This window comes from Megachile rotundata, chromosome 13 (genome assembly GCF_050947335.1).
Source record: "Megachile rotundata isolate GNS110a chromosome 13, iyMegRotu1, whole genome shotgun sequence".
NCBI classification, from domain to species: Eukaryota; Metazoa; Arthropoda; class Insecta; order Hymenoptera; family Megachilidae; genus Megachile; species Megachile rotundata.
The window spans coordinates 3,268,356-3,277,938 of record NC_134995.1 but is presented as its reverse complement, the minus strand read 5'-3'; positions in this window follow the sequence as shown (position 1 = coordinate 3,277,938).

Genomic DNA, 9,583 nt, shown 5'->3' with positions numbered 1-9,583 from the left:
TAGACGCCTCGCAATTCGATCGTACTTACGCCCTTGCCTCGCCTCATTGAAACTATCGTTAAAATCATTTTCCAAAACTAATTTCTTTGTTAATTAGTTTATTGTGATTTCACGTTCCTTATTTTGTCAATTATTATTCGTTTTCCAAATTAATTCGTATTATTTAACACATATTATTCGAAATTGTTTATAGTGTTCGATATTATTGTATATTATTGTACATATTATTCCTATCGTTAGCGTGTTACGAATTGTATATTTGTGTTTATGAATAAATATATTTAATCAATCCCAATTCGATTTGTTTTTCTGTTATTTCCCTTACGTTTTCAACATATTTTTTGTACATAATTTTGGTGCCAAAACCCGGGAAGAGAATATCGGATTTGATTTGCGGACAGGATTTTGTAGGCATAAATAATTTAAATGCAAATTATAATAAATATAACCAACTTTATTTCAGCAGAATTTTGAACAAGGAACGCAGGCGTCTGCAAATGTTATTTATTCGGTCGCCGGGAAGAGAATGAATACCTGCTCCGCGCTCACGGACTCGATGGAGCGATAACGCGATACCGATTGTTGACGAACGCTACCGATAACGTCCGAAAATGCTTCGCCCTTCATAGACGCGGAACCTCGCTACTTACGAGCATTTCTATCGAATTTTCTTATAAATTCGAATAATCACTCATTAAAAAAGTCAACTCTGCCGGTTTCGCCGGTAGCTTAGCGGCCCCGGGTCGACTTCGTCTTCCCGTGCACGCGTGGACCTTCATAGCGGTAGAAGTCTACCCAATTGAGGTCTATAGCGGCCTCGAAAAGATTTTCATCTTTCCGAGCACGCGGGGAGCTTAACGGCCACAGAAAACCCTTTAGTTTTCCGCGCACGCTGGGCTACACCGTTGAGAGTCGACACAATCAGACTTTTCCGATTTTAATGACAACATATGCCCTTTATAGCTAATATTCCCGCGTCTATGATTACAATGTTGCGAATCGGTGCATCAATCGCTTATAAAATAAACATCTAATAATTGAAACAAATGCGCTTCTTTGCTTAACATTAAAGAAACTTAACATTAACATACATTAGATATTAAACATAAATAAATTTTCCATTATAATACATTGAATAAACTTAAAGTAAATCTGTACTATACAGTCGCTATATGCTAAATTTATTAATAATTTAACAAGTACAAAAATAATTTATTCCTTACACGTATATATTACACGTATATATGTAATGATGCAATGGAAAAAAAATACCAATCCACCTTTTTATAAATAGAATCTACATCTTCTTTCTATTTACAAGTCGACTGTTTGGAAAATCGTACACTCAGAAAGTAATTAAGATGTAATGTTAAATTTATGATCTAAGGGGTGTCAAAGGTTTTTGGTAAGAAATACTTCAATAATTGCTTATTTTTTTAAACATTGTATCTGGGATTATAGTATGAAAATATGTAATGAATATTTTCGGTGAGTAGCACTAGTAAAATTTGTATGATATTAAAAGAACTATAACTCATGATGTAACAATATAATCTGATAACCAATACAAAATATTTAAAATGTCCCCAAAACTGTTGACTTGTTGGAAAGTTTGTTTACGTAGAATCGTTTAAAAAATCGATGTATGTACAAAATAATTCGCAGTATCGTTTATAAAACAAAATTGACCTCTTCGTCTGAAACGCCATATACAAAAATATCATTACTCTCTTATTGACATCCTACAATTATTATAAATACAATTTCTCCGGATCTCCAAAAAATTTAAAAAGAATTCAGACGGTAATGGTTATTGGTCCATCCTAAACGTGTACCCGAAACACATCTATCATTAACTGTTTCACCTCTTGAATACACAAAAAATCAAAATAGATATACTCGTATTTGTTATTTTTTCTCTAGAAAATAACTGGATACCAATTGAACTCTGACACATTAAAGCCACTCTTTGTAAAAATGAAGAAAAATGATTAGAATATTCGGTTAGAGTACTTTGATATACAGTAATTACGTGTATTTTGACTATTACTATATGGGTTAAATTTTATTCCTAATGCAAGAAGAACCTCAATATTAAAAGCAGAAAGATGCCTCCAACCTTAAAATATTAAATATTTTTAAATATTTTCTTAAATAAGTTTTTGTGAAATTGTGTATAACATTAAATATAATTTAATATCGCCCTTTCGTAAATTTATCATTATAATTGAAATTATGTAATAAAGTAATTAGTAAAATTAATTTTAGTTATAGTACTTTCAGGACTATTTTGCGTTATACATATATTGAAATATAAGAAAGAAAGTAATGTTTTCCTTTGCAAAAATGTAGATTACACGTGTATAGTCACACTGTTACATTCTTCCTTTGATGCCTGTTGCGTCAACAGCGCGGATTCGAGCATCCGACACTATTCTGACCCAGTCACAATTTAATGAGCTCTGAGCCTGGTTCTAATTCATAGTCCGTGTTATGATTCGATTCGGTTCGTGTTATAACGTTCGTTGTTTAAGGTATCAGTCGGATTCGTTCGTGTTTTAAGTGTTTATTATTCAATATACAAATGAGTTCGTTTCATGATTTAGATAAGTGTTGAATGAGATATTCTTGTGTTCGAGATGTACAATGATTTTCTTCGCGACTTAGATGCGTGTTGTTCGTGATATTACTGAGTTCGTTTCGTGATTTAGATATGTGTTGTATGAGATATTATTGTGTTCTGTCATTTTTCGCCAAAGTAACTATCGACATTACCTCGGAATCGGTAATTTGGAAGGGGGTGTGTTTTCTCATTGGTCGTGATTTTTGAGAGGTGATCGTCCTCGTAAGAAATGGTCACCTCCCTCGTACAAGAAATGGTCACCCCTGGAAGTAGCCGCGACCAAGGGGTGGCGCACGAGGGATTCCGCGATTTGGGAAAAACCCGTAGCAGGTAATAAGGTGAAAAAGCACTCTGACCCTGACGACGATGATTGAAAGTAACGGGATAGGAAATTAAACATGCTGGTCCCAAGCAGTAAACTTGGGTTGCCGACGCGAAGGTATTTTTTGCTAACGAAAAATGGTCAATGGCTTCATTAACTTATTACCGGTACGGTCAGTTCGAGATCCTCGGTCTATTGCCTTGTAAAAATATGAAAAGATAGCTGCATCGCATTCTAAGGCGATTACTACGCTAATTATTATATATTCTCTAAGGCGATAATTACGCTAATTATATTCCGAGCAACTTGGAACATCCCCTACTATCTACTTTTTTATTTCGGCTCTGGTGACCTGAAGTCATGTTCTAGAGGGTTCCTTAGAATTTCAGCAATAAGTGTCTTCAAGGTTCATGATCTGATGGAATTTCATCAATGTTGCATATTCACCATAGCGACAAACTTCGTCATTCCTGCTCCAGAAATGTACTGCACTAGGGCGCACTGGAAGGAGATGATACGAAATTGGTCATCATAGATTTAAGAAATTAGAAAATTGCGTTTGAGGCCCCACCTTTTTCGTACATGAAGAAGAGGGAGTGAATGCAGGGGTCAATGAGTCAGATTTTTGGAAAACAGGGCAGAATTAGAAAAACCCTTGTCAAACGAATAGTTTAGACTCGGTAAACACTTGATCATAATTAGCAGTGTGTTTCTTATTTCCAAATCATTGGGTGATCCTTCAACTCAAACGGCACAAAGTTGCAATATTTCAAGAGACCCTATTATTCTGAAGTCGGGTTCTAAACAAATAAAAAGAAACTATTTAGCAAATGGCAATTTGAATATTAACAAATCATTTGCTTGATAACGTTTGTTTAGGCCCACTATTAAGTTTTAGAATATAGTCCCATAGCGAGGCGTCAGACCTTCGGTTAGTTTCTTTACTTGTAACAGCAATAACACCCAAGGAGTCGTTGCATTCTATCGAGTATTTTAGTTTATTGCTTTTACATCTGATTGCCAGAAACCTTAATTTTAGCAATAGAGTCCGTTATTTCCAGTTTCTATTCATGTCGAGGTACTGCTTGGTTTTATTACTTATTAGGTATAGTCATTTTTTGAGAAAAACCTAGGCTCATCCTACGTCACTCAAGCTTCCATTTCCATTCCACTTTGTATAGCCAATAGAAATTAAGAATTGATTCCTTCACCCTTATTCTGTAGAAACTGTACACGTATACCGCGCTTTCATGTTTGTAAGAAATATACATTCGACTTTTAACATTAGCAGCAGCAGCAACTCATATTAGTTTTGTATAGTCTCCAAGTTTGGAGTGGTTCTTCGAGTAAGGAAATAGTCATAGATAGTATAATAAGAACAAATTTAGCCGGTACACCACGTGCAATATACAACAAGGCTCGAACGAATTTATTTTCAACCACGAGCGTTAACAACGTTCATAAGAACAAACAGAAATCTGTTCAAATTTGCTTTAGCCTTGAAATCTCTCGAAATTGCAAATGGAATTCCCATTGATGTAAATCGAAGAAAGAGAGTTAGCAGATCCCTGAGGAATATTGGCATAAGCATTAGTATCAGTACCCGCAGTGTTTCAAAGCCCTATAGCAAAGAAGCCGACGACTTTCGTGTCAGTACACCAGCATACAAGAGTGTACAGATTGGCTGCACGTACACGTGTAAGTTTTCAGCATGTAGTCGTTATGTACGAGTTCGATCATACTGACACCGCGAACGAACTCTATATGCGGATCTTTGCTAGCAATATGCAGTCTCGCACTCCTCGCATAAATCACTTCTCGCAATATCTATCCGACCCTTTCGGCTCCGGTATTCCTCAAGGAGCCTGACTTTCATATCCCCCCAGTTAGGAAACACGATCTTATCCAGAAGACCAGAAGTCTTCTGGCAGAAGATTTTGCTCCTTAACAGAGAGCCATTTTTCTTCTTGTATTGCTATTAGAAGTTCTTATTCACACTATGATTTCTCAAATATGCTAGTACAGTGAAATCTAGATCGATCGTTCATTGAGTAATCGTTCTTTCGTATATCATTTATTCAGACACTTCCAAGTAATCTAGTCCTGAAGTATATGTTCTCTCTTTCACGATTTTCCGTACTTATCGTTTGATTCACTAACAAGGAGACATTGCAGTCGTTCGATCATTAATTTTAATGAAACTTTAGCTGATCAAGTTGAAGTAAAAATAAGAGTTTTTCTGTACTTCTAAAAATAACAGAGGTACTCAAGGTGGACAAAGTTACTGGACTACCCTGTATTCGATTCAGATGGACGTTCTATGGTATGGAAAAGAGCGAATACAGAAACACAATTAAGAAACGTAAAACCTACCGTAAAGCATGAAGGGAGGCCCTGTACTTATTTGGAAATGTATGGCAGTAGGCTGTGTTAGAAATTTAGTTCTTATTGATGGGATAATGAGAAGGAATAAATATTTAAACATTTTCAAATAAAATTTACCATCTAGAGCTAAAAAATTACAGTTACAAAATACTTTTTATTTCCAGCAAGTCAGCGATGCCAAACATACGGCCCACATTGGTTAACAAAACAGTGATTATTATGTATGTTAAAAGTAGTCTTTAAAAATATTAAAACTTGGCAAGAAAGCAAAGGTAGATCCGAATAAACTCAAGGTTCTGGGGTAAGTGCCGAGAGGTCAAACTCAGTCCTCTTACCAAAAGCAAGGATGCCTTCCCCACTCCGTGGCTAAATCCTTAAGGAACAACGTTCGTATACATTTAGGTAAAGCAATAACAAACTGACAAAGAACACAGTCCTGCGACATCTGATGACCACTCGACTCCAAGTCAATAGCCATCATCTATCGCCTCACTTAGACTCTCATAAACAACCTTTCGCTTAGACCTCACACGGTCTATCCCTATCATAAATCGTTCAAAAGCAAAATAGCACAGGCTAATTGCCCTCGACGACCCTCCAAAATACGTTGACGCTAACATGTATAATACACCACACATGTTGAGTACTTTATCTCAAAGTTCCGATGTTACTCCTATACATAGTGTCTCACAATTAGTGTAGGTCCTTGAAATGGGAGATAGGTAATCCGATTCTTAATAAGATTACCCTTTGCAAAAAAGGGAAGCTTTGCTCGAGGTTTACGCGATCCCATACGCAAGACCGATAGCTTGGAGCCTATTACAAAAATCCCTATTTTTGCAAAAGGAAATCTTATTCAGAATCACGAAAAAAGATTTGCAAAAAGTTTGTAAGTCGTGTTAATTTGAAAAGGTACGAATACTTTTGTTTTATTGATTCCCAATCCACTTGTAAGAAGTCTCGTTTATACATATAATACTAATTTGTTAATTCTGTAATAAAATTTGTATCAAATGAAAGTGTATGAAATATATTATTCTACCCCATGAATAACATTTTTGTTACAATTTGTTAAATATAGAATAATCATTTACAGTTGGAAGTTGGAGGAGTACTGTAAGAAAATTTGCAAGCTAACATTTCGTATATTAGAAAGTTGAACGTAGACCATCGACGTGTGTAAATGGCCCTTGAAGGAGGTCTAGACTGGCGAAAAGGATACTAATTGTAAGACTAGAAGTGTCCTTTTTGGGGCATTCTTTTTGTAGCCGTCTGTAGCGTGAACAAGGCGATTATACATATTACAAGAATACATATTAAATTTTATTTTATGCCCACAAGCAGTTTTCATATTTAATTTATTTTACGCTATTCCTCGGTCATTTTTTACAGTCTTTTGGAACTCACTATATCTGTCGTTACCTATGCCCTCCGCTCAACCCCTTAGTTGATAACCTACATGAATTTACATATATTCAATAAATTGAATTATTGAAAAGTATTCCTAAAATAATAGTTAATAATAATGATAATAAAATTCGTATTGTAGCGAACAAGAGACCGAATCATGTAAAACGCGAGCGAATGAAATGTATTGTTCGTTAAGTATCAAATATAAAACCTATTCGGAACCCCATAATAATCGTAAAGAATAGACCGAAATGTTATATAGTGTCGCAAATATTTTGGAACAAGGAAAGTTCTAGAATAATCGAATTGTATCGCGACGCGAGAGATTGCTGCCTACTTCGCGGTGCGAGAGGCAAGGCGCGTCTTGCGAAGCCGCGAGTCGCGAACCTGACGATGAATTTGTTAAAAAACGCGGCCGCGAGATTTGCCAGTTTTGAGAGAGAGGACGAGGTAAGGACCATCGGCCGCTTTTGGACTAGCCAAGGGACTTCGACAGGACAGTACGACGAAACCCTCCTGGGCGCCTGCCTGGAAGATAAGGGGAGAGTACGAAAGCTTGTACTTGGACACCTGTCCGACATGCAAGTTCGACGCACATTCCTGAACGCCTATCGGTCGAGAGAGGACCGAGCATCTCCTGGATGCCCTGAGTAAAGTACAGAAGAGTACGGAAGGATATTCCTGGTCGTCCGTTCGTTATGGAGAGTTCGGTGAAAATACCTAGACGTGATTCGAACGGGAGAAAACAGAATTACTTCTGGATGTTTTATTGAATAGAATTTTTATAGAAACATTGAAAAGTAGTCATGTTGCGAAAGAAAAGTATAATCTATGTGCAATGCGTTTCCTGTAAAATCTCCTAAGTCCGTACAATAAATTCGGTTTTCTAGAATTGCTTATTTCCTGTTACTCCGACTCCATATCTTTCGTAAAAGCAAATCATGGCTACAATATATATGTTACCGCGAAAAACCGAAATTGGAGGATGTCGACTTTCACCGGTGAATGTCAACATTCACATAGTCGCTTGATGTATGTTCGAAATATTTGCTAAATACCCTTATTTCTGACTTACACCGGTAAAAAAACCATGCACTAATGGTGAATGTTAAACATGTCGGAGATTTCCATTTTCTTCTCCGTAATTCAGTCGCTATAAAACGTCACAAAGGTGACGTAACTTTTTCGCATCTTTTTTTCGTGTTTTAAATTCTTGGTCACTCCTCTCAAAAAAAGAGGCGAAAAAGTTACGTCACCCTTGTGACGTTTACATGATATATATTACTTAGTTAACAATTACGACTTCATATCAATGTTATTCCTGAGGCAATTAAAACTAATAAATTTAAAAGAGGATCTTTTAAAAGAACAAGTGATTCCCCAATGCGTTGATTTTAACAACTACAAAGACACCAATAATAAAAACCAAAAGGAAATTTTGAAATGACTGTTTAAATTTTAAAATGCACTCTCATTCATTTAAATTTTATATAATAATTTTTCACCACGTCAGACTCGTTCAAAAATAGGACAAAATTATATACTCTATCTACTTTCCTGAGATAACAAAGTAATCCTTCAATTCTACACAATATTTGACAGCAAAGAAATCTGCGAAAAAGAATCTGTACAACACAGCATTTTGCACAGTTTCAGAAGATAATATCAACTGTTAAATTAGTACAATCCTCAATAGTTTAGTCATTTTCCATGACATAAGAAAAAGCTGAATGAAAAACGGGGGATGGGCAAAAATTTTTGAAATTTATTTTAAGATAAAAAAAAATAACTTGAAAATGTTCTCTTTAACATTTAACATTTCTTCTTAAATGTTTTGAAGCAAATCAAGTAAACACTTCGAACTTAATTGGAAACTTGAAAGTCCTAAAAGTGTTAAAAATTGTGAATTTTTGATATTCTTAAAGTGCTATACGACCTAAAATTCTTAAAATCAAAATCGTTCGTGTGTTTAATTTTGTAGTAGTTGGGCAGGCAGCATCCTCTAGGTGAGTCTTGTCTAAAAGCTTCTCCCATGGCAATATCGTACAACAGAATGTTGAAAGAGAAAGAAAAAATGTGAAATGAGTAGGCTACGCGTATTTCTCGGCTAGGTGGCTTATCTCGTAGTAAACCAGGGCATAACGTCGTCATCTTCATTCCACTCATACTTCTGCAGTCTGCTATTACTGCAACGAGGTATATTTTACTGTTTAACAAGCAATTGCTGTAATGTTCACTGCATACTTTTTATATTATAAACAGACCTTCAAGATTCCATAAATTTCAATTTTTGTGAAAGGTGGCTTCAAAAAAGAACAATGCGTTTCTCAATTCAATAATTTTGACGTTAGACGCAAGAAAAAGTAATAGAAGCCAAGTCAGTTTGTGTTTGATTTTATTCAATATATTAATTAAGAAGATTCCTTTTATTTATTTAAATATATAGAATAGTTGTATATACATATTTTTGTTGCTCCTTCTATATACGGTGAAACCCTCAACCTAAAGTCGCAACAGATTCTAAGGAAATTGTGCACGTGTTTGCGTAGGAACATTTTAACTGACTGACTACCGAATTTTGCGATGATACTTTCATGTCGAGTAATCTCGTGCCCTCTCAACACGCGTCTTTTGATATTAATTAATATCTGTTACTGAATCTCGGTACAATAAAGTATAATTGATTACAAACTATGCATACTTCAACAGTCACCGATTTTGCAAAGTTCTAATCTTTTTTGAAAAGTAGGAACCTAATTGAAAATCGAATTATATCACATATAGCATTATAGCGTTTGCAGAAAGTTAAAGCACAAATTTATTTTTTAAATTAGAAAAAAAAC